We start from the raw sequence: 967 nt of genomic DNA on the forward strand, positions 1-967 counted from the left end.
AAATCCACATCAAATCCACACCAAAATCCACATCGAAATCTACATCGAAATCCACATCAAATCCACACCAAAATCCACATCGAAATCCACATTGAAATCAACACCAAAATCCACACTGAAATCCACATCAAAATTCACACCAAAATCCACATCAAAATCTACACCAAAATCTATATCAAATCCACACCAAAATCCACACCGAAATCCATATCAAATTCACACCAAAATTCACATCAAATTCACAGCAAAATCCACACCAAAATCCACATCAAATCCACACTGAAATTCACACCGAAATCCACATCAAAATCCACACCGAAATTCACATCGAAATCCGCATTGAAATTCACATCGAAATCCACTGACAACTTTATCATTGTTGACAGCATTTTGAATGAAGCAAAGAACTTAACAAAATATATGAAAGGTCTGTTTTGTAAATCACAAATGGACAGCAGATTTTAAAAGTTGCTTTTCTGATCATCCAGAAAAGACCATGTTTATTTCATAGTAAACAGCATGTGGATTAGATGGGCCACCGCCAGGAGGCCGGGCAGCCACACTGCGGGGCTCTCAGGGGAAGGACATCCCACGGGAGTGTCTGAGGTGCAGGGAACCTGCGGATGATGGGGCTGGAAGGAGAGCTCATGGCCAGGCCAGGGCCCCAAGCACAGGGTGTACACGGAAGCTGGGTAAATAATGGGGGGCCCGGAGCACGGGGTGTACACGGAAGCTGGGTAAATAATGGGGGGCCCGGAGCACGGGGTGTACACGGAAGCTGGGTAAATAATGGGGGGCCTTCGTGTGTACACTTATTCTTTCATTCATTCAACAAAAATGTACTGCGTGTGAACCTTCAGTGAGCGGGCAGCCCCTGCTGTCCCACCGGCTGGAGGAAGGTGGAGGCTGTGGCCTGGCCCCCAGGAGCCGGGAATGGCAGTGGGAGGGCTCACTCGGCAGGTGGCAT

This window comes from Myotis brandtii, unplaced genomic scaffold (assembly GCF_000412655.1).
Source record: "Myotis brandtii unplaced genomic scaffold, ASM41265v1 scaffold64, whole genome shotgun sequence".
NCBI classification, from domain to species: Eukaryota; Metazoa; Chordata; class Mammalia; order Chiroptera; family Vespertilionidae; genus Myotis; species Myotis brandtii.